The following is a 24,629-nucleotide window of genomic DNA, read 5'->3' as shown; positions in this document are numbered from 1 at the left end:
TCCCTATAGCAGTGGATCCTCAGAGCATCCTTAAAATAGCTGGACACTGTCCGTTCTGTATCTATGCAATGTATGCATTTGGCAACAATGTAAGATGGACTGGAACATCCAGTTTTCACCAACAGTTTAAAGTCTCAGTGTGTGAGCAGTGTGTGCAATCTTGCAAACCTTTATCAGTAAATATCTGCTAATTCACTGTCCCAGTGGTGGCCAGGGTGGGCAGCAGCGCCCCCTATGGGTCTGTGGGATTCACCTGCTTAGAGGCAAAGGGGTGGATGGAGCTGTCAGTATGTCCCTAACATGTTCATGGGTCGGAATTAGGCCATTCGGCCCATCAAGTCGACTCCGCCATTGAACCATGGCTGATCGAAGGTAGACAAAAATGCTGGAGAAACTCAGCAGGTGAGGCAGCATCTATGGAGCGAAGGAATAGATGACGTTTCGGGTCGAGACCCTTCGTCTGAAGAAGGCTCTCGACCCGAAACGTCACCTATTCCTCCGCTCCATAGATGCTGCCTCACCCGCTGAGTGTCTTCAGCATTCTTTGTCTACCTTCGATTCTTCCAGCATCTGCAGTTCTTTCTTAACCATGGCTGATCTATCTTTCCGTCTCAACCTCATTCTCCTATGTTGGAAGGAACTGCAGATGCTGGTTTAAGCCGAAGATAGACACAAAAAGCTGGGGTAACTCAGCGGGACAGGCAGCATCTCTGGAGAGAAGGAACGGGTGACGTTTCGGGTCGAGACCTTTCTTCGGACTGGCTTCTCCTGTCTTCGCCCCATAACCCCTGACACCCCGTACAAATCAAGAACTTGTCAATCTCCGCCTTGAAAAAAATTTGGGAACCACCACTGGGAATTTGGGAACTATCCAAAAGTTCCAAACGTTCCAAACCCCAATGCTTTGTCACTGGCTCACTGTTCTCTCACTCCCTTGAAGCTTGCTCATTGTGGTGAAAGATTCATTGGACTGCAGTGTCACAGCTAAAGAAAGTCAATTTAAAGCATAGAAACAAAGAAGTACAGACGATGGTTTTTACCAAAGACGGATACAAAGTGCTGGAGTAACTCATCGGGTCAGGCAGCAACTATGGAGAGCTGTACCTACCCTACCCACTCGTCTCCCCTCTTCCCCCTCCCCCCCCTTCCTCCACCCTCGTCGTTTAACCAATTTCACAGTTCTCCAGATTGTATCCCTCTTGAGATCGCACCTTCCCTAGCCAACAATGGGACTAGCCAGGCTCCCACCCTGAGGTCGGGTTGCCAACTTCTCACTCCCAAATAAGGGAGAAACGCTCAACATAAGGGACAAATTCCCGACGGCAATTCGTTGACCGACTCGGCCCGTGGCTGGGTGAATGATGAGTTGGCCCGGGTGCTGGACGGCACACAAAGCCCAGCCGGCGGGCCAGCTGAGGAGTTTCGGCCCATGAGATACGTCGCGCGCAAAGTCCGGCGCCCCATCCAACTCGTGATCGGCCATGAGAAGGAGGGGTGGCAGAGTCGGCGGTAAGCGACGGTCGGACAGCTGGCCGGGCTGCTGACCGACGGGGCCACGGGCGAGGTGCTGCTGCTGCACTCCATGGGCTGCACTACGTTGGGACCGGTGAGGCGGGGTCCGGACGCGGCGCTCCGACCCAACAGTCCCCTCGACCTGAGTAGTAACAGTCAAATACGGGACAAGGGCGGTTCCATATATGACTAACCAATTTAGCCCAATGTACGGGATGCCCCGGCTAATATGGGCCAGTTGGCAACCCTGTCACAGACACTGTTGTACTTTCACTCTAACTAGTCGTGAGAACATTGAAATGGATGTGAGTGTAGAACCACTGTGGGCTCCAGCAATAGGTGATCAATTATATGGTCTTTATTACCAAGTAAGTATCAGAATCTCACTTTGGGGTCAGATGGGGTGCTTTGATAGTACAGACGGTGACATGAGAAACTGCAGTTGCTGCAATCTTGACCAAAATACAAAGTTCCTCCAGTAGTATCACGGAACTGCAGATGCTGATTTTTAAAATAAAGACACAAAGTGCTGGAGTAACTCTGTGGGTCAGGCAGCATCTCTGGAGAACATGGACGGATGTTCAGGCTGGGACCCTTCTTCGGTCTACGTTTAAAGTTAGGACCCTTCTTCGGACTATGTTTCCAGTCAGGACCCATACTTTAGATTACGTTTCAGGTCGGGACCCTTCTTCAAAGTTCCTCCGGTGCTGGCTTCTGCAGAGTTCCTCCGGCACATCGTTTTTTTTTATTGCAAGGAGCCTGGTTCAAACCCAGGTGAGGGGCAGGGAGAGGGAGGGTATTGATGGCTGAAGAATGGACTGACGGAGGTGAAATTCGCTTTTGATCTGGACAGTGTTTAGCTGGAGGAAATGTGAGGCCCATTCAAGACCGGATGCTCGACAAACAATGTGACAGCGGATTAGGGAAGGCAGAGACAAGGTTATGTAGCGGCCTTCACGTATCAGGTAACCCGTGTCTGGGGATGGTGTTGCCAGGAGGCAGATCCATCCATCGTGTGGGGATAAGTTACTGTGTTGGTCAATGCAACCTTAAATAATTGCTGCTGCCTTGTGCCCAGGTTGCACAAGGATCATCTATGTGGATGCCGTGGTGTTATGAGAGTCTCTTCAGGTTACTGTGGGGTGTCGGGAAAGTACCATTTGCCTCAGGGAATCGCTCTGCGATAGATTTACTGCTGAACCTGTATCCAACGTCAGTCGATAATCAACCGGGCACTCAGTCGCCACGACCGGCATTTTGAAATGCTTCCAGTACTCGGGTCCCTGACCCATGATTATGTCCTAGGGTCGCTGGTTCAACTCCAGTTCGAGGGAGCTGCTCACCTCTGGGCGGCACAGCGGTAGAGTTGCTGCCTTGCAGCGCTTACAGCGCCGGAGACCCGGGTTCGATCCCGACTACGGGTGCCGTCTGTACGGAGTTTGTACGTTCTCCCCGTGACCGCGTGGGTTTTCCCCGAGATCTTCGGTTTCCTCCGACTCTCCAAAGACGTACAGGTATGTAGGCTAATCGCTTAGTATAAATGTGAATTGTTCCTTGTGTGTGTAGGATAGTGTTAGTGCGTGGGGATCGCTGGTTGGCGGGGACTAGGTGGGCCGAAGGGCCTGTGTCCGCACTGTATCTCTACACTAAACTAAACTACAGATCAATGTGCTTGTTAAGTGAAGGGCCTGTCCCACTTGGGCGTCAGTTGCGCGTCACGCAGGCGGCGCGCGAAGAATTTGTGAATCCCAAAATCCTGGGGCGCCGCGCGTGACCGCGCATCATTGCCTACGCCACAACGTCTCGCCACGCGCCACGCCAACGTCACGATGCGTAAATGATGTTGCCTCGTGCGTCATGTGCGTAAATGATGTCGTGTAAATGGCGCACAAATAACGCCCAAGTGGGACAGGCCCTTAACTAGTTTGGGAAACATTGATATGCAAATGAGGACCTTACAAACAAGTCACTGCCAATGAAGAAGGATCAGCAAAGGAGAATGATTCCCCTACCTGGGATCAAGGTGCCGGAGCCATGAGTCGAGGTGTCGGGGGGGGGGGGGTGGTGGTGGTGGTGTATGGAGCAAGATACCTGGGATGGAGAGGATGTGATTGCCAAGTTGCAGAGTATATTTAACAAGGGAAAGACCTTCAACTAAACGTATCCATGGATTTTACATGGGATTTTGTTTAGTTTAGAGATACTGTGTGAAAACAGGCTCTTCGGCCCACCGAGTCCACGCTGATCACTGATCACCCATTCACATTAGTTCTATGTTATCCCACATTCTCACCCGCTCCCTACACGCAAGGGGCAATTTACACTCCCGCACACAAATGTGATGTGGGGGGGGAACCGGAGCACCCAGACGATACCCACGTGGTCACAGGGAGAACGTCCAAACTCCACACAGACAGCACCCGAGGTCAGGATCAAACCTGGGTCTCTGGCGCTGGAAGGCGGCAGCTCTGCCAGCTGCCCTTTTGAGGGTGAAAATGTGGAGCGAAGGAGCAGGTTGGATGGGCTGAATGGGCTGTTCTTGCTCCTATTTCATGATCGTGATAGGAGCAGAATGAAGCCATTCGGCCCATCAAGTCTACCCCACCATTCAATCATGGCCGATCTATCTCTCCCCCTAACCCCATTCTCCTGCCATCTCCCCATAACCTCTGACACCCGTACCTTTTCAAGAGTCTATCTATCTCTGCCTTATAAATATCCACTGACTTGGCCTCCACAGCCTTCTGTGGCGAAGAATTCCATAAATTCACCACCCTCTGACGAAATAAATTACTCCTTGTCTCATTCCTAAAAGAACATTCTTTAATTCTGAGGCTATGACCTCTAGTCCTAGACTCTCCCACTAGTGGAATTATCCTCTCTACATCCACTCTATCCAAGCATTGAGAATGAGTTGATTGCACACCCATTGGTTGGGACCATTTTACCTGGCCCATGTTTCACCTTTGCAGGTTTCATTGTTGTTTTTGCTATTTGGTCAGAAAATGTTCACGTTGATGAACCATGAGTCCAATTAAGGGCCTGTCCCACTTAGGCTATTTTTTAGGCGAGTACAGGGGACTAGGCTGTCGCCGGGGTGTCGCCTGTATGGCCGTGAGTAGTCTCTTCAGTCGCTCAAAGAGTCGTAGTATCTTTCTGGGCGATTTTCAACATGTTGAAAAATTTCCGGAGGCAGTCGGTGACAGTGGGCTTGACGCCAATGAGCGTAGCTTGACTTCTCCTGACGGAGGTGCTGTCGGACTTGTCGCCAGGTTAGCGTAGGTTGCCGCCAGGTGACGTAGGTTGTCGCCAGTGCTGACTTTGATTTCCTTTGTTAACGTAATGACTCTACTTCAAATGTTATGTTTTTTTGGCCACCTGCTACGACCATGACAGTCGCCCAAAAATAGCCGAACTGGACCAGGCCCTTTAAGTGCTAATATGCACCAAATGAAACGAGGGGATTCGAGCATAGCTCTTTTTTGCATTCTTCAATTGGGGGAGTCCAGCACCAGGGGCCACAGTTTAAGAATAAGGAGTAAGCCACTTAGAACGGAGAGGGGGAAACTTATTGATCTGGACCGATCCACTGTAATTCACCGTTGGGGAGGGATTGTATTCTGATAACGATCCTGTTAATAGAATAGGATTTTTTTCCCCTGCCTCCCCTAACTAACATAGAACAAACAGTATGGGAGAAGAACAGGCCATTCGGACCATAATATCAGTGCTGAACATGATGCCAAGACCATCTCATAGCTCTGCATTCAATCATGGCTGATCTATCTCTCCCATCTAACCCCATTCTCCTGCCTTCTCCCCATAACCTCTGACACCCGTACTAATTAAGAATCTATCTATTTCTGCCTAAGAAATATCCACTGACTTGGCCTTCACCACCCTCTGACTAAAGGATCTTCTCACTTCATGGAAAGCCATTCAGCCCATTGAGTCTATGCTAGGTGATCAGAGTCACCCCCATCAATCCTCTTACTTAATTTATTCCCATTGTTCACCTATTCTCTCTCTTTGTAGGTTAATTGGTAACATTCCTCCCTCGTGTGTAGGGAGTGGATGAGAAAGTGGGATAACGTAGAACTAGACCGATGGTTGGCATCGACTCGGTGGGCCGAAGGGCCTGTTTACACGCTGTATCTCTAAACGAAACGAAACTTCAAACGTATTAATATATCCTGAAAATAAACCAGACATCAAACAGTGTATGTAATTTACTTTCTAATCTCTCTTTATTATGGGTGGTTTTCTAGAAAGTCGATTGATGAGGTTATCTGTTAAATTTAATTGCTATCGGAGTTCAGCTGATTGATGCTGTAATGTTTATATATCCACGGTCTGCCTTTCAAGTCGACGTTTTGAGGTCAAACTACAACTTAACTGCAAGCAGCTATAAAGAACTGCTTGAGGTGTCTTAAATACATAAATTATAGAAACATTCGGCCCTTCGAGCCAGCACCGCCATTCAATATTATCATGGTTGACCATCCAAAATCAGTACCCCATTCCTGCTTTTCCCCCTATATATCCCTTGTTTCCGTTAGCCCTTAGAGCTATATCTAACTCTTTTAGGAGCAGAATTAAGCCATTCGGCCCGTTAAGTCTACTTGAATCCACTAGCCCCTAGAGCTCTAACTAACTCTCTCTTAAATTCATCCAGTGATATGGCCTCCATTGCCCTCTGTTGCAGGGAATTCCACAAATTCACAACTCTCTGTGTGAAAACATTTTTTTGTACCTCAGTCTTAAATGGCCTCCCCTTTAATCTAAGACTGTGGGCCCTGGTTCTGGACTCACCCAACATTGGGAAAATTTTTCCTGCATCTAGCTTGTCCAGTCCTTTTATAATTTTATATATATATTATCCCGAACCTGACCGTTACAGTTTTCAGGCTTATAGGCTTTCATCTCGATGGCAGGAGTAAAATGAGTGTGTGGCCAGGGTCTCTGATGATGCTGGCTGCATTTTTGAGGCAGCGACTCTGGTAGCTCCCTTTGACGTCTGGACTGACATCTTCAACCTGTCACTTGCCCAAGCAGTTGTCCCCACGTGCCTTAAAACCACCTCCATCGTGCCGGTGCCAAAACACTCCACTGCGGCAAGCCTCAACGACTTCCGCCCAGTTGCACTTACCCCCATCATCACCAAGTGCTTTGAGAGGCTGGTCCTGGCACACCTCAAAGGCTGCCTACCCCCCACATTGGATCCCTATCAGTTTGCCTACCGCACGTCCTACCGCGTGTGTGGGGGGGGCGGGGGGGGAAACTTTTAAAATCTTTCCCCTGCATGGAGAACCCGACCTTTTCCCTGTCGGGCTCCATTGTCGTTGGGGCTGCAACGTGGAGCGGCCTCCAGCAGGAACGTCCTGGGGCTCCAGTCACGGAGCTGCGGAGCTACTCACCATCACGGAGCTGTCCGAGTCCGGAGCGGGTGGAGCGGTGGTGGCGCGCTGCTGTGACCCGACCCCCGGAGATTCGGAGGCTTACCGCAGGTCTGGCAGACAGTAATATCGGGAACCCGCGGGTCCCTGGTGGGAGACCGCTTTTCGAGGCTTCTGCAACGGCGACTTCACCCGCCCGAGTAGCAGGGTCGAGGATGACCTGGAGCGAGGCCTTACATCACCGCCCGGCGTGGCTTCAACGGCCTATAGGGAGGAGGTCCAGCTCCTAGCAGCATGGTGCGCTGACAACAACCTGGCCCTTAACTCCAAGAAGACCAAGGAGCTCATTGTAGACTTCAGGAAGTCTAGGGGCGGCGCGCACACCCCATCCACATCAACGGGACGGAGGTGGAACGTGTTTCCAGCTTCAGGTTTTTGGGGGTCAACATCTCCGATGACCTCTCTTGGACCCACAATACCTCAACTCTGGCCAAGAAGGCTCACCAGCATCTCTTCTTCCTGAGGAGAGTGAAGAAGGTCCATCTGTCTCCCCAGATTCTGGTGAACTTCTACCGCTGCACCATCGAGAGCATCTTTACCAACTGTATCACAGTATGGTATGGCAACTGCTCTGCCTCCGACCGGAAAGCACTGCAGAGGGTGGTGAAAATTGCCCAATGCATCACCGGTTCCTCACTCCCCTCCATCGAGTCTGTCCAAAGCAAGCGTTGTCTGCGGAGGGCGCTCAGCATCGCCGAGGACTGCTCTCACCCCAACCATGGACTGTTTACCCTCCTACCATCCGGGAGGCGCTACAGGTCTCTCCGTTGCCGAACCAGCAGGTCCAGGAACAGCTTCTTCTTCCCTGCGGCTGTCACAACTCTCAACACTGTACCTCGGTGACTGCCAACCCCCCCCCCCCCCCTCCGACACTCCTCCCGCAGGAAGAAACACAATGACTGTATGCATGCAAATAGATTTATTTATTGAAATCATATTCTATGTCGCTTTTCCAGGGAGATGCTAAATGCATTTCGTTGTCTCTGTACTGTACACGGACAATGACAATTAAAGTTCAAGTTCAAGTTGAATCTGAATCTGATGGTGGGGAGGTCCCTACCCGTGATGGACTGTTTCAATGTACAACAGCTTACTGTATTAACAAAGGCACAAAGAAGCTGCCAAACTGTTTCTCTTAGGCAGTACATTGGGATAGAGGATGACTTGCTTCCACACCATTTTGTGGGTTCTGAGATGACTGTTGCAGCAGGGCGGCACGGTGGCGCAGCGGTAGAGTTGCTGCCTTACAGCGCCAGAGACCCGGGTTCGATCCTGACTACGGTGTACAGAGTCTGTACGTTCTCCCTGTGAGGGCGTGGGTTTTCTCTGAGTGACCTGGTTTCCTCCCACACGCCAAAGATGTTCAGGTTTTTTAGTTTGATTGGCTCCGGTAAATTTGAGAATTGTACCGTGTGTGTGCAGGATTGTGCCAGTGTTAGTGCCAGTGTGATCGATCGCTGGTTGACACGGACCCGTTGGGCCGAAGGGCCCGTTTCCGCACTGCCGCCCGTTAATGTGCTTTCTGGTGTGAGGCTAATGTGGGCATTGCCGTCAATGTTAATCTTGTGATTTGGACTGACAGAGCCTGGAGCTCATGGACTGCATGTGCCTGTTGCAGCAGGCTTGGACAGACATAGAGGCAGGCAGAGATTGCAGCCGCCCTCTCTGACAATCAGTCCACCCCGACTTGCCCCAGCGTTATTGACGGCTTTTCGGCTTTGCCTGAGGGGAGGAAGTAGGGAACGTCCAGCTGGGACATCTCAGTAAAAGTCCCACGGATCTATCGGTCTCTGCTGCCAGTTGTTCCTTTTCTTTTAAACAACTTTTGAGGTGTGTTTGCATTAATTTCAAGTGCTCAGCTCTGCACTGTGTCGGCTCCAAGCGAGGTATAAATATTGGAACGTTCGAAGCAAAACCTTTCGGTTAAAACAACATTGGTTTGAATCCTGACCCCTTTGCCACAGAAGGCTGTGGAGGCCAAGTCAGTGGATATGTTTAAGGCAGAGATAGATAGATTTTTGATTAGTACAGGTGTCAGAGGTTATGGGGAGAAGGCAGGAGAATGGGGTTTGGAGGGAGAGAGATAGACCAGCCATGGTTGAATGGCGGAGTAGATGATGGGCCAAATGGCCTAATTCTATTCCTATCACTTATGACCTTAAAAATCACCTGTATTTTTCATTTCTTCCATTAAATATACAAAGCCATGTCCCTCCCCATCTCTATAACTCTCTCCTGCTATAGATTCACCCATACCTCCAATTCTAGCTCTTTATCAATCTTTGAATCCATTTGCTCTCGTGTCAGGAGATGTGTGTTGATTCTTCCTGAATTGTTTCTACATTTAATTCATCTCTGACCTCCAGCTCCATCCAAGACCGCAAGGAATTGCGGTGAATTGTGGACGCAGACCAGACCATCACACAAACCAACCTCCCTCCCATTGACTCCATTTATACCTCACGCTGCCTCGGCAAGGCCAGCAGCATAATCAAGGACGAGCCACACCCTGGCCACTCCCTCTTCTCCCCTTTCCCATCGGGCAAAAAGTATAGAAGTGTGAAAACGCACACCTCCAGATTCAGGGACAGTTTCTTCCCAGCTGTTATCCAGCAACTGAACTTTCCTACCACCAACCAGAGAGCAGTCCTGAACGACTATCTGCCTCATTGGTGACCCTTGGACTGTCTTTGATCAGATCTGCACTACATGTTATACCTTAATCATGTATCTATACACTGTAAATGGCTAGATGGTAATCATGTATTGTCTTTCCGCTGGTACACAAAAATGCTGGAGAAACTCAGCGGGTGCAGCAGCATCTATGGAGCGAAGGAAATAGGCAACGTTTTGGGCCAAAACCCTTCCTCAGACTGATAGTGGGTGTGGGGGGAGGGGGAGAAGAAAGGAAAAAGGAGGAGGAGGAGCCCGAGGACTGAGGTAGGAAGGGGAGGAGACAGCAAGGGTTAACAGAATTGTGAGAATTCAATGTTCATGCCACCAGGATGCAGACTCCCCAAGCGGAATATGAGGTGTTGTTCCTCCAATTTCCGGTGTTGCTCACTCTGGCCGTGGAGGAGGCCCAGGACAGAGAGGTCGGATACGGAATGGGAGGGGGAGTTGAAGTGCTAGCTAGGATTGTCTTTCCGCTGAATGGTTGGCATGCAGCAAATGCTTTTCACTGTACCTTGGTACACGTGACAATAAACTAAACTAAACTAAAACATAACCTGTGTATACTAGGAAGGAACTGCAGATGCTGGTTTAAACTGAAGATTGACGCAAAATGCTGCAGTAACTCAGCGGGACGGGCAGCATCTCTGGAGAGAAGGAATGGGTGACGTTCCGGGTCGAGACCCTATCAATGCTGCTGTAGTGTGGAGTTACCACAAAGCGTTCTAGCGCAGTGCAGGTCAAAGATCCCATACTGGAGCAAAATAGACCACTCCTTCTAAATGCAATGGGCTGACGTGTAGTACGCAACAGCGCGAGCCTTTTTTTCATCTATTTCAGTAACTCGACCTGACCCGACCCGACTCGCAGTGTAATCAACGTTGCGGGGGAACAGTTTGTGTTAATAAATTATAATTCTGAAAATGAGGAGAAGATTTTTACCAAAGAACTTTTATTTTTACGAGGATGTTTCCGTAACCAGCTTCCGTCTCCGCACTAGTGATCTTCGCTCCGCTACGGGATCTTTGGTGCGGAGACGGAAGCCGGTTACGGAAATGGGGCCGAAAAAATTACCCACGACCGTACTACGTCTTTTTGGTCGAGTGATCTATCTTGCTCGCAGCTATAGGATCTTTGGTGGATGTCTTGTACGTTGGGCTCACCATGAGCCTGTGAAGAGGATGCTCCTGACAACATAACAGCGAGCCTGCAAACCTAACACAATTACAGGGGCCATTGTTTTTTACAGGAAGGATGCCACCTCTCCTCTGCACATAAAGTTGCTCCGTTAATGGAACAAGCGCTGGTTTCTGATTGTCTCCCTTCTGTCCAGCCATAAAAAATGCTGAATGGTCGACTGATTTGCTTTATTGAGGGGAACTTGCCGCTCCCCGTTCTGTCTGACCTCTGCCTCATTCCAATTCTTCTCTTATGTTTGAGCCATTATGTTTCCTGAAGTGGCCCTAGTGAGCCACTTAGTTGTAAACACTAAACGCCCCTCAAAGCCCAGCGCCAGCCACCACGGTGGCCAGAGATTAATGAAGAAGGGCTGTAAATGTGTCGAGCAGAAACCCAGGGCACTGGGCCGGTAGCATCCGTCACATGCTATCAAATGAAAGGGCATGGAGCGTGGAAAGGGACAGCAATTGAACGGGTAAGAGAAGTGGACGGGGGAGAAAAGGGAGTGAGGGGCAGAGAAAGGGGATGTTATTATGGGAGATGACGGGAGGGTTATGTTTTAGAGATGCAGCGTGGAAACAGGCCCTTCGGCCCACCGGGTCCGCGCCGACCAGCGATCCCCGCACATTAACACTATCCTATCCCCACTAGGGACAATTTGTACATTTACCAAGCCAATTAACCTACAAGTGTTCGGCTGGCGACCGGAAGGTAGCCAGTTCGAATCCCGCTTGGAGTGCATACTGTCGTTGTGTCCTTGGGGCAAGACACTTCACCCACCTTTGCCTGTGTATAATGTAATGTAATTATGTGAAGCACTTTGGGGTCAATGCAAGTTGACTGAAAATGTGCTATACAAATAATATTATTATTATTATTATTACAAACCTGTACATCTTTGGAGTGTGGGAGGAAACCGAAGATCTCGGAGGAAAAAGTACACGGGGCCGCAGGGAGAACTCGGTACAGACACCGTACAGGGAAACGGACGGGACCGCTCCTGCCGGGGTATTTACGCCTGGACACGGGCCCGCAGTGGATGAGAGGGGGTCTCTCAGCCTGGCCCATGTGTACACATCCGTTCACAAAGTGGGTCTTGTCGGAGTCAATGTGCCCACTCCACACAGAAACACGTGTGGCCACTAGAGCTGGGAGTGAGAGACACTTTACTCCCCCCCCACCACCACAACCAAACACAAACCACACAAGAGGGGCAGTTTGAATAGTCATAACATTTTACAATAAGATAAGGGAGACAAAGAGCTACCAGGATGGCGATCCTGAATCTTGAAACACTTTACACTGGTGATGGCAATAATGATTAAAAGCATTCAGCTGCCTTTGTTCAGGGGCTGTTTTTCGAAGGTAAATAAAGAGGTCCCGGGACTTAGAACAAGAGGGAGGATCTTGCACCTGTGTCAGTGAAGAATAGAGGGACATGTGTGGTCTGAAGAAGGGTCTCGACCCGAAGCGTCACACACTGTGTACCTTCTCTCCAGAGATGCTGTCTGTCTGTCTGACCTGCTGAGTTACTCCAGCTTTTTGTGTCTATCTGGTTTAAACCAGGATCTGCACTTGCTTCCTACACATTGTGCCTGGTATAATGAGAGCTTTGTGAACACTGCCAAATATAACGCTAATGAATGTATGTATAGCCACCGAGAATGCTGAAAGAGTTTTTGCACTGTTTTTCTCTTGTATATTTGAGGTTACAGGCCCTTTGGCCCACCGAGTCCGCACCGACCAGCGATCCCCACACACAAACACTATCCTACACACTAGGGACAAGTTACAATTCAAAAATGCGATTAGCCTTAAAAAATCAGTACGTTTTTGGAGTGTGGGAGGAATCCGGAGCTCCTGGAGAAAACCCATGCGGTCACGGGGAGAATGTACACCCTCCATACAGGCAGCACCTGGAGTCAGGATCGAACCCGGGTGTCTGGTGCTGTAAGGCAGCAATTCTACTGCTGTGCCACTGTGCTGCCATGTATATAGAACATAGAACATAGGTGCAGGAGTAGGCCATTCGGCCCTTTGAGCCTGCAACGCCATTCAATATCATCATGGCTGATCATCCAACTCGGTATCCTGTACCTGCCTTCTCTCCATATCCCCTGATCCCTTTAGCCACAAGGGCCACATCTAACTCCCTCTTAAATATAGCCAATATATTTTCATATTATTCTGAATAAAGTTTATTATAGGCGGTTTACAAGAATGATCCCAGGAATGATTGGGTTAACACATGATGAGCGTTTGAAGGCACTGGGCCTTTACTGGCTGAGAAGAAGGACGAGGGGACCCCTCATTGAAACTTACCGAACAGTGAAAGGGCTGGGTAGAGTTGATGTGGAGCGGATGTTTCCACTGATGGGAAAGCCTGGAACTAGAGGCCATAGCCTCTGAATAAATGGACATACTTTTAGGAAGGAGTTAAGAAGGAATGACTATAGTCAAAGGGTAGTGGATCTGTGGAACTCAGAAGGCTCTGGAGGCCACAGAAGGCTCTGGAGGCCAAGTCAATTAATATTTTTAAAGTGTAGACAGAAAGGTTCTTGATTAATACAGGTGTCAGGGGTTATGGGGAGAAGGCAGGAGAATGGGGTTGAGAGGGAAAGATAGATCGGTGGGGTAGACTTGATGGGCCGAATGGCCTAATTCTGCTCCTAGATTGAGGAACGTATGAACTTATGCTTGGGGGTAAAAGGACAAGGAGTGCATGGATTCTGCCACCCATCGACATGAGAAGGCAATTGCCTCGAACTGTAAATGTACAGAGTTGCAACACAGTGATGCAGCAAATCAGTAATGAAACCAAGTCATCTCCCACAAGCAGCTCACAAACCCCAAGCTGGCGTCTGGAAATGTCCGACTGTGGGCGTGTGTTTTCCACATGTTATGTGGGCGGGTACATTTCAGTTCTGAAAAATCAAAAACGTACAGGTTTGTAGATTAACTGGCTTGGCATAATTGTATATTGTCCCTAGTGTGTGTGTGTGTGTGTGTAGGATAGTGTTAGTGTGCGGGGATCGCTGGTCGGCGCTGAAGGGCCCGTTTCCCCGCTGTATCTCTAAACTAAACAAAACACTAAAATAATAAAATGCTGCTTCATTCAAAGGCCGGCTTGCGGAGTTCATTTAGACCCTGTAACTCAATGTGCCTTTTGGTTTGACATTTAAAAAAAAACCAGCAAATGTGGTTTCTTAGACTGATTTATCAACTGTGGAAAGACATCGAGGCGGCTGATCCTCCGGAAGATGTGGCCATCAATTTTGTGTTGCAAACACACAAACATATGGAGTAAGAGAAGGCCACTCGGCCCCTCGAGCCTGCTATCCCATTCCTTCAGATCATCCATGACTGGAACTGGGTACTGATTGGGGATGATCAGCCATGATCACATTGAATGGCGGTGCTGGCTCGAAGGGCCGAATGGCCTACTCCTGCACCTATTGTCTATTGTCTATTGGTCTGATGTAAATTCAACGCCACATTCCTCCCGTGATAACCCGTTCACATCCTGCTGCTCACCCCTGCCTTGAACTCATTCGAAGAGGGAAAGATTTAATAGGGATCTGAGGGCTAACTTTTTCACACAAAGGGTGGTGGGTGTATAGAACGGGCTGCCAGAGGAGGTAGTTGAGACAGGGTCTATCACAATGTTTAAGAAACAAATGGACAGGTACATGGATAGGACAGGTTTGGAGGGCTATGGGCCAAATGCAGGCAGGTGGGACTACTGTAGATGGGACATGTTGGTCGTTGTGGGCAAGTTGGGTTGAACAACAAAATTCTTACTTGCTGCAGCACAACAGAATATGTAAACATAGTGAAAAGGGGTTGTGTTCTCCCTGTTCTTCTCCCTGTGACCAAGTGGGTTTCCTCTGGGTGCTTCGGCCTCAGGCGAAATTCCAAAGACGTGCGTTTGTAGGCTCATTATCCTCTGTAATTTGCCCCTCATGTGCAGAGTGGATGCGAAAGTAGGATGACGTGGAACTAGTGTGAAGGGGTTATTGATTGTCAGTGTGGACTCGGGGGGCTGAAGGGCCTGTTTCCATGCTGCATCAATGAATTAATCAGTCAAATCAGGTTTTCACAAATCATGCATTGAGTCTTCCAGATTCTTTTGCATATTTGGCCACTTCATTGTCTGACTATTTAGATTATGAGCTATTTTATTTTTTGTGTTTTGAATGGAGATATTCCACATTTCCTCACATCCTACCCATTTGCATCCGGGCAGCTTCACCGGAGAGGAGGGATGGGGGTGACGTTGTGGGTCAAGACTGAAGAAGGTTCCCGTCCCGAAACGTCACACATTCCTTCTCTCCTGAGATGCTGCCCGACCCGCTGCAGTTCTTTCCTACACATGCCTTCATACAAGTTGTTTATATGAATTTAAAACGTTGACACGTTAGCACTGAGCCCACACATTACATGTTGCCAACCAGTAAAAAAAAATCCTATTCATGGCTACGCCGGGTTTCCTGTCAGTCCGCCAGTCTCGTCTCTGTGCCAATATGTTATCTCATGCTCCATGAACATATTTTCCACAGTATCTGTTTATGTGGCACCTCATCAAAATGCCATCCGGTCATCCATGCATGGTACATGTACCAATCCGCCTTTACCCTCAACCATCTTAGTATCTCAAAGAAAACTCCACTAAACTGTTCAAACATGGTTTTCCTGTCACAAATTGTCTCGAAATGCTCTGCAGCGCAATGATTCAATGATAGCTTATTTGGTGTAAACCAGCATCTGCAGTTCGTTCATGCACACTTTATTGTTGCATGTACTTAAGGACAGTGAAATGCTTTGTTTTGCATCCAACCCGGTGAAATCATACACCAGACCTCACCTGGGCCATGCACAAGAGTCCGCCAGTAGGGTTGCCAATTGTCCCGTACTAGCCGGGACATCCCGTATATTGGTTTTGTCCCATACGGGACCACCCTTGTCCCGTGTTTGACTGCTACTACTCGGGTCGGGGTCGAGGGGACTGTCGAGTCGGAGCGCCGCATCTGGACCCGCCTCACCCGTCCCGAAGTACCGCAGCCATGGAGGGATGATGTTGTTTGTTGATCATGGTCCAGTATAATCTTTATTCTAAGTATATAAGCAGATGAGATACGTTTATCTGACATCAGGTTAGGTACAGACATTGTGGGCTGAAGGGCCTGTTCCTGTGCTGTTCTATATTCTTGGTAAAGTTCAAGTTCAAGAGTTTATTGTCATGTGTCCCAGATAGGACAATGAAATTCTTGCTTTGCTTCAGCACAACAGAATGTTGTCGGCATAAATAAATACAGAACAGATCAGTGTGTGTGTGTGTGTGTGTGTGTGTGTGCGTGCGCACACACACACACACACACACACACACACACCATATACCATTGAATACACACACACACACACACGCACGCACGCACGCACGCACACACACACACACACACACACACACACAAATAAGCATATAAAGTGCAATAGGCTATTCAAGTTCAGATTTTTGTTTGAGTTGAGTTTAATAGTCTGATGGCTGAGGGGAAGAGCTATTCCTGAACCTGGATGTTGCAGATTTCAGGCTCCTGTACCTTCTACCTGAAGGCAGCGGGGAGATGAGTGTGTGGCCAGGATGGTGTGGGTCCTTGATGATGCTGCCAGCCTTTTTGAGGCAGCGACTGTGGTAGATCCCCTCGATGGTAGGGAGGTCAGAGCCGATGATGGACTGGGCAGTGTTTACTACTTTTCCGCTCCTGGGCGCACAATACTGATACGTACAATATAACAATCACAATTGGTTACTAACAGGATTTAGATCTCGGTGTGATATACATACTCGATTCGTAATTATCTGTTTCAAGTCAGCTTCCTCCCAGCTGTTATCAGGCAACTGAATCATCCCACCGCAACCAGAGAGCAGTCCTAAATTTCTATCTACCTCATTGGTGACCCTCGGACTATCTTTGATCGGACTTTGCTGGCTTTACCTTGCACTAAACATTATTCCCATCTCATGTATCTATGGGCTGTAAATGACTCGATTGTAATCATGTATTACCTTTATGCTGACGGGTTAGCACGCAATCAAAGCTTTTCACTGTACCTCGGTACACGTGACAATAAACTAAACTGTTCTGCACAGTGTACTGATTACAATATGTTACCAAGTTCCAGTCTGATACCAAGCCGAAAAGTCACCCATCCCTTCTCTCCAGAGACGCTGCCTGTCCCGCTGGGTTACTCTAGCATTTTGTGCCCACCAAGAATAATCTATTGACAAACTAATTATCTGTAGCCATTTAATGTCACTCCTTGTCCGTTTCCTCACCAGGGTTTGCTGCATTTGACAGAGGCTGACCTCAGACAGCTGGGAATTCAGAACAAAACCCACAGGATTCGCCTCGGATCCAGCATTTTCCTGCTTCAGGAGAGGGAGAGACAGAGAGGTATTCCTGCACAAGATGAAACTCTTCCATTATTCTCTACTGGTGTGCACAGAGAAACATGTCTATTGGTTTACAAACCAATGGTGCAGAATTTGTTGAAGTCTGAAGAAGGGTCCCAACCCGAAACGTCACCTATTTATTTTCCCCAGAGATGCTGCCTGACCCAATTGAGTTACTCTAGCACTTTGTGGTAGAAAAGCAGCATCTGCAGTTCCGTTTTATTACAGTGTGCAGATTTTAGATTTGTTTATAGGATATCTTTAGGCCAGGACAATGTGTATTTATTCTCAGCGCAACTTTGCTGCTATCATTATCCGACCTCATAGAACAGTTCAGCCTAGGAACAGGCCCTTCGACCCACAATGTTCATGCAAAACACCATGCCAGGTTAAATAGTTTTTAAGTTTAGTTTAGAGATACAGCGGGGAAACAAGCCCTTCGGCGCTCTGAGTCCGCACCGACCAGCGATCCCCGCACACTGACGCTATCCTACACGCTAGGGCCAATTACAATTATACCAAAGCCAGTTAACCTGCAAACCTGTACGTCTTTGCAGTGTCGGAGGAAACCGGAGTTCCCGGAGAAAACCCACGCAGGTGACAGACTGCACCCGTAGTCAGGATCGAACCCGGGTCTCTGGCGCTGTAAGGCAGCAACTCTACCGCTGTGCCACCGTGCTGCCCGCTAAAAATAAACTTCTTTGCCTGCACATCTCTCCATTGCCTACATGTCTATGCGCCTCTCCAAAAGCATCTTCAATGGATTTGTGGTATCTGCCACTACACCGCTCCTGGCAGTTCCAGGCACACGTAACTGTCTCTGCAAATAAAAACTCCCTGCTCATCTCCTTAAAGCCTTTGACATTTCCACTCTGAGAAAAAAAAAGGTTTTGATTGTCTACCCTATTTACGGTTATCATACTTTCAGGAACTTCTCTCCCCCCCCCCCCCCCCCCCCCCCCCCCCCCCCCCCCCCCCCCCCCCCCCCCCAGCCCCCCCCACCCACCCCCCCCCTCCCCCCCCCCCCCCCCACCCCCCCCCCCCCATCCCCCCCCCCCCCCTCAGTCTCCAATGCACCAGAGAAAAATAAAACAAATTTCTCCACCCTCTCCTTACAGTTAATACCCTATAATCCAGGCACCATTCTCAGTCCACTCTCAGTCTAAAGAAGGATCTCGACCGGAAACGTCACCCATTCCTTCTCTCCTGAGATGCTGCCTGTCGCGCTGAGTTACTCCAGCATTCTGTGTCAATCTTCGGTTTAGACTGGCATCTGCAGTTCCTTCCTCCACCATTCTGATGAACCTCTTTTGCCTCCACTCCAAAGACTCCCATTCCTTCCAGAAGTGCACACAGAATTCTAAATATAGCCTAACCAAAGTCTTATAAAGCTGCAGCATGATTTCCTGACTCTTAAACTCAATCCCCTGATTGATGAAGACAAGCGTACCGCACGCCACCTTCACCACTCTATCTACCTGTGTTGCTACTTTCAGGAAGCTTGGACCCCACGATCCTCTGTACATCAATGCTGTCAAGGGTCTAGCCATTCACTGTATACTTTCCATTTACATTCCACCTTCCAAACTGCAACACCTCACACTTGCTCGGATTATTCTTCATCTGCCATTTCACCGCCCATTCGGAAGCTGATCTATATCCCGCTATATTCTTTGATAGCCCTTCTCACTGTCTGAAACTCTGCCAATTTAGAAGTTGTCCACAAACTAACCAACCAACCCATCTATATTTACTTCCAAGTTGTTATATATACGTCACAATCAGAGGGTCAGGCAGCATCTCTGGGGGGGGGAAAAAAAGGATGGGTGACGTTTCAGGATGGGACTTTTCTTCAGAGTTCTCAGCATTGTAGCGCATCAGTTCCTGAGACAAAGTCCAATGTCCGCAATGGGGTAGAGGTGAGTGGGTTGTATGGATGTAGGTCGCCTGTGGTCTTTGCTTTACTTTAGAGATACAGCGTGGAAACAGGCCCTTCAGCCCACCGAGTCCGTGCCGACCAGCGATCACCCCGTACACCAGTACCATCCTACACTCCAGCGACTATTTAGAATTTTGCACAAGCCCATTAACCTACGAACTTGTATGTCTTTTGAGAGTGGGAGGAAACCGGAGCACCAGGAGAAAACCCAGGGAGTACCCAGTCACAGGGAGTACATACAAAGTCCATCCAGGCAGCACACGCCGTCAGGATCGAACGTGGGCTCTGGTGCTGTCAGGCAGCAACTCGACCGCTGGGCCACTGTGCCTTTCCACAAGTGGTAACCAGACCTGTACACAGTCTCTTGCGTCATGCTGGGGAAATGTATCAAAATACCCAAGTCAGAAATTGTTTGTTGAGTGTCTACGCAGTGCCTACAACTTCCTGCTCTTCCAGCCTCCACATCAGATTCCTTTTAGGGTGTTAATTAAAATTCTTCCCTATTAAGTGTGATCAGGGGTTCGCTAGGGAGTGTCTAATAGACTGATAATTGCACCCTGCAGTCTTACGAAGTTGGGAAATAGAAATGTTTGATGATAATAATGAGCCCTGTTTCAACATGGCAGATTTGATACAATCGTGTACAACATGTGAACATTGTAGGTCTGGATGAAATAAGGTTTGGATCACATCCTTGCACAGAAACATAGAGACATAGAAAAATAGGTGCAGGAGTAGGCCCTTCGAGCCAGCACCGCCATTCAATATGATCATGGCTGATCATCTAAAATCAGTACCCCATTCCTGCTTTTTCCCCATATCCTTTGATTCTTTTAGCCCTAAGAGCTAAATCTAACTCTCTCTTGAAAACATCCAGTGAATTGGCCTCCACTGCTTGTGGCAGTGAATTCCACAGATTCGCAACTCTCTGGGTGAAAACATTTTTCCTCATCTCAATCCTAAATGGTTTACCCCTTATTCTTAAACTGTGACCCCTGGTTCTGGACTCCCCCAACATCAGGAACATTTTTCCTGCATCTAGCCTGTCCAATCCTTTAAGAATGTTATATGTTTCTATAAGATATCCTCTCATCCTTCTAAATTCCAGTGAATACAAGCCCAGTCGACCCATTCTTTCACCATATGTCAATCCCAGCACATTTGCTTACATTAGATTTGGTGTAACAACAAATAGACAATGTGTAGGCCTGGATGAAATAATGTTCGGATCACATCCTTGTATACTTGCCTACATTAGATTTGCTGGAATCAGAGTTCAATTGTTGAAAGAGAGATGTATTGGCACAATTGGACACCTTGAATATGTGGGCAGAACAGGCTTTAATATCCAACCATTAAGTCAGTAGAATGCAAGGCTATGCGGTTGAATTTCTGCTCAATAGCAAATGGACTCTGCAAAGAGTCTGGGAATGTTGATCCTTGCCTCACAGAAACTCTGGTAAGCTTTGGTGTTTTAAATCCAGAAAATTCAAACGTTTGTAGTGATATGTTGTGTAAGAAGGAACTGCAGATGCTGGTTTACACTGAAGATAGACACAAAATGCTGGAGTAACTCTGCGGGCCAGGCAGCATCTCTGGAGAAAAGGAATAGGTGACGTTTCGGGTCAAGACCTTTCATCAGATTGATGAAAGATCTCGACCACAAAACGTCACCTATTCCTTTCAGTTTAGTTTAGAAATACAGCGCGGAAACAGGCCCTTTGGCCCACCAAGTCCGCACCGACCAGCGATCCCCGCACATTAACACTTTCATGCACACACCAGGGACAATTTACACTTCATACCAAGCCAATTAACCTACAAACGTGTATGTCTGGGGAGTGTGGGAGGAAACCGAAGATCTCGGAGAAAACCCACGCAGGTCACAGGGAGAACATGCAAGCTCCGTACAGACAGCACCCGTATTCGGGATCGAACCCGGGTCTCTGGCGCTGCAAGCGCTGTAAGGCAGCAACACTACTGCTGCACCACCGTGCCGCCCTTATCTCCAGAGATGCTGCCTGACCCGCTGAGTTACCCCAGCATTTTGTGTCTATCTGTAGTTATACGTTGCTTTGATTCCGATCAAGGAATCGGGCAGAGTGGAAGCTGAAGAGGAACTTTCCTGCTCTGTTTGACACATATCGCACTGGGCAGCGTTCACACCCTCTAACCCTTCAGGAAGCATGAGTTATGGCTGAGGAAGTGTGGCCAGACTAGTGTCCATTCACAATTAACCTCAAACTGTGCTGCGTCACTGATGGTCGCAGAGCATAGAACTCAATAGTCAGCCTAACTCAGCACAATGGTCCTTATTTCTAGGTTACACAAAAAAGCTGGAGAAACTCAGCGGGTGCAGCAGCATCTATGGAGCGAAGGAAATAGGCAACGTTTTGGGCCGAAACCCTTCTTCAGACTCATTTCTATTTAGGTCCTTTTTCCTTCATTTCTATATAGGTCCTTATTTCTATTTTGTTTACAATAATATTCTTTAGTCTTTAGGTGAATCTGGGGAATTCTTTGCCACAGACGGCTGTGGAGGCCAAGTCAGTGGATATTTTTAAGGCAGAGACAGATAGATTCTTGATTAGTGCGGGTGTCAGAGGTTATGGGGAGAAAGCAGGAGAATGGGGTTATGAGGGAGAGATAGATCAGCCATGATTGAATGGCGGAGTAGACTTGATGGGCCGAATGGCCTAATTCAGTTCCTATTCCTTATGACCTCATTCGAATTTGTTAAAAATCCCAGCAAGGGTCAGAAATATCAATGTTTCATTGGCACTTGTTAAAAAAAAGAGAAAAGGAGAATAAAATCACAACAGAGATGGCAAGAAAACAAACAATTCTCTCACTTTGCCCAGTATTAATGGAAGTTCATTGGCCTAAAAGGTTACTCTGTTCCTCTTTCCATAGAAGCTGCTATTTATGAATAGCGTAAATAATAAGAATGGGTGTTGAGCAGAATTGTATTTCTGAAGAAAACACAGTCAACATTCATGGTTCCTCTTTGGAACATGTGACTTGACTTGTGACAATCAGGAATAAAACCTGGAATCACATTGCCATGCGATTGTGCAGTTTTACTTTCATCACTGGTTATTTTTACAGCAATGACGGAAACTTTGGGGTCTAGTTTGTCGCTGGACATTGCGCAGTGGTGGTTGTGTAATCGGCCCAAGAACCAACCTGAGGATTTTCCGATTTATTTGTAGTTTCCTAAAAACTTAATTTCAAGAGTCAAGAGAGTTTTATTGTCATATGTCCCAAACGGAATAATGAAATTCTTACTTGCAGCAGCACGACAGATATGTAAACATAGAAACATAGAAAAATAGGTGCAGGAGTAAGCCCATCGAACCCACACCGCCATTCAATATGATCATGGCTGATCATCTAAAATCAGTACCCCAGTTCCTGCTTTCCCCCCCCCCCCCCCCCCCCCCCCCATATCCCTCGATTCCTTTAGCCCCGAGAGCTAAATCTAACTCTCTCTTGAACACATCCAGTGAATTGGCCTCCACTGCCTTCTGTGGCAGCGAATTCCACAGATTCACAACTCTCTGGATGAAGAAGTTTTTCTTCATCTCAGTCCTAAATGGCCTACCCCTTATTCTTAAACTGTGACCCCTTGTTCTGGACTCCCCCAATATCGGGAACAATTTTCCTGCTTCTAACCCGTCCAATCCTTTAAGAATTTTATATGTTTCTATAAGATTCCCTCTCATCCTTCTAAATTCCAGTGAACTCACGCCCAGTCGACCCACTCATTCATCATATGTCAGTCCCACCATCCCGGAATTAACCTGGTGAACTTATGCTGCACTCCCTCAATAGCAATAATGTCCTTCCTCAAATTAAGAGACCAAAACTGCACACAATACTCCAGCTACCGTCTCACTAGGGCCCTATACAATGGCAGTAGGACCTCCTTGCTCCTAAACTCAAATCTTCTCACAATGCCATTACCTTTCTTCACTGCCTGCTGTGCCTGCATGCTTACTTTCAGTGACTGATGTACAAGCACACCCAGGTCTCCCCTTTCCCTAATCTGACACCATTCAGATAATTATCTGCCTTCCTGTCTTGCCACCAAAGTAGATAACCTCACATTATCCACATTATACTGCAACTGCCGTGCATCTGCCCACTCATCCAACCTATCCAAGTCACCCTGCAGCCTCATAGCATCCTCATCGCAGCTCACACTGCCATCCAGCTTTGTGTCATCCGCAAACTTGGAGATGTCACATTTAAATCCCTTGTCTAAATTGTTAATATATATTGTAAATAACTGGAGTCCCAGCACCGAGCCTTGCGGCGTCCCACTAGACACTGCCTGCCATTCTGAAAAGGACCCATTAATTCCTACTCTTTGCTTCCTATCTGCCAGCCAGTTCTCTGTCCAGGTCAACATTCTACCCTCAATATCATGTACTCTGATTTTGCACACTAATCACTAGTGTGGGACCTTGTCAAAGGCTTTTTGAAAGTCCAGTTACACCACATCTACTGTCTCTCCCTTGTCCATTCTACTTGTTAGATCCTCAAAAAATTCCAGAAGATTGGTCAAACCTGATTTCCTCTTCATAAATCCATGCTGACTTTGATCGATCCTGTCACTGCTTTCCAAATGCGCTGCTATAACATCTTTAACAATTGACTCGAGCATCTTCCCCACTGCCGATATAAGGCTAACTGGTCTATAATTCCCTGTTTTCTCTCTCCCTCGTTTCTTAAAAGTGGGGTTACATCGGCTACCCTCCAGTCCACAGGAACAGATCCAGAGTCGAGAGAACATTGGAAAATGATCACCAATGCATCCACGATTTCTAGGGCCACCTCCTTGAGTTCTCTGGGATGCAGACCATCAGGCCCTGGGGATTTATCTGCCTTCACCCTCAACAGTTTACCAAACACCATTTCCTGACTAATGTGAATTCCCTTCAGTTCCTCCCTCCCACTAGATCCTCAGTCCCCTCGTTTGTGTCTTCATTAGTGAAGACAGAACCAAAGTACTGCCATTTCCTTGTTTCCCTTTATAAATTCATCTGTCTCTGATTGTAAGGGACCTACACTTGTCTTCACTAATCTTTTCCTTTTTACATATGTAAAGAAACTTTTAGTCGGTTTTTATATTCCCCGCAAACTTTCTTTCATTCTCTTCCCCCCTCCCCCTTCCCCCCCTCTTAATTAACCCCTTTGTCCTCCTCTGTTGAGTTCTAAATTTCTCCCAGTCCTCTGGTTTGCTGCTTCCCCTGGCGAACATATATGTCTCTTCCTTCCCCTCGTAAGCCACGGTTGAGCCGCCTTCCCCTGTTTTATTTTTTCGAGAGACAGGGATGAACAATTTCTGGAGTTCATCTATGTGGTCTTTAAATCTTTGCCATTGCATCTCCACCGTCAACCCTTTAAGTATAAT

At 47.9% G+C, this 24,629-nt stretch overlaps 1 protein-coding gene across 3 annotated transcripts in view; it reads left to right on the top strand.

The window, feature by feature from the left end:
• Positions 1 to 24,629, top strand: part of bcar3 (BCAR3 adaptor protein, NSP family member) — a 148,823-nt gene that overhangs the window by 26,009 nt on the left and 98,185 nt on the right. For 2 of the 3 annotated variants that reach the window (XM_055641447.1, XM_055641443.1), the window contains exon 2: positions 17,158 to 17,272. The exons of the other annotated variant lie outside the window; for it this stretch is intronic. The gene's annotated coding sequence lies outside the window, so the exon portion shown is untranslated. The remainder of the gene's footprint in view (positions 1 to 17,157; positions 17,273 to 24,629) is intronic. 3 annotated transcript variants of the gene reach the window in all.

The sequence above is a fragment of the Leucoraja erinacea genome, chromosome 10, assembly GCF_028641065.1.
Source record: "Leucoraja erinacea ecotype New England chromosome 10, Leri_hhj_1, whole genome shotgun sequence".
Classification (NCBI taxonomy): domain Eukaryota; kingdom Metazoa; phylum Chordata; class Chondrichthyes; order Rajiformes; family Rajidae; genus Leucoraja; species Leucoraja erinaceus.
Note: the sequence above shows the minus strand (reverse complement) of the source record. Positions and strands in the feature narration are given on the sequence as shown.